Source organism: Penaeus monodon, chromosome 34, assembly GCF_015228065.2.
Source record: "Penaeus monodon isolate SGIC_2016 chromosome 34, NSTDA_Pmon_1, whole genome shotgun sequence".
In the NCBI taxonomy this organism is placed as follows: domain Eukaryota; kingdom Metazoa; phylum Arthropoda; class Malacostraca; order Decapoda; family Penaeidae; genus Penaeus; species Penaeus monodon.
This window is the reverse complement of record NC_051419.1, coordinates 33,044,117-33,044,482: the sequence shown is the minus strand read 5'-3', so window position 1 is coordinate 33,044,482 and position 366 is coordinate 33,044,117. Positions and strand designations below refer to the sequence as shown.

The window sequence follows — 366 nt, the reverse complement described above, 5'->3', positions numbered from 1 at the left end:
GAAAAAAATACAGCCGATCGTAATAATTGTTAAAAAAACAAGTCACCCCAAAAAATGAAGAAGCGAAAAAAAGGTAAAGAAAACGGAAAGTCGCCACCCACGTCCCGCAGCGCTGAATGGCAAACGCAACCCGACCGTGTCCGCTTCTGTCAAGACTTTCCACAGCCGTTTGAATAGCGCGGGGTCCCTCTCTCCTTCACAGAGTTGGAAAAACTCTAGGGTTCTTCCTCTCCCGGTTTCACTTCCTCTCTCCGTTCATCAGAGGAGGAGACACAGACCTCGAGGAACATTGCCATATGCAGTTGGCAGGTCCTGTGGGTCTAATCGATGTACAAGTTGTGTCTTGAATGAGGATGTGCCTCGCTC

The 366-nt window shown here is 48.6% G+C and overlaps 1 protein-coding gene across 1 annotated transcript in view; it reads left to right on the top strand.

The window, feature by feature from the left end:
- Positions 1-366, top strand: part of LOC119594488 — a gene marked incomplete at its 3' end in the record, with an annotated part of 47,752 nt that overhangs the window by 14,620 nt on the left and 32,766 nt on the right.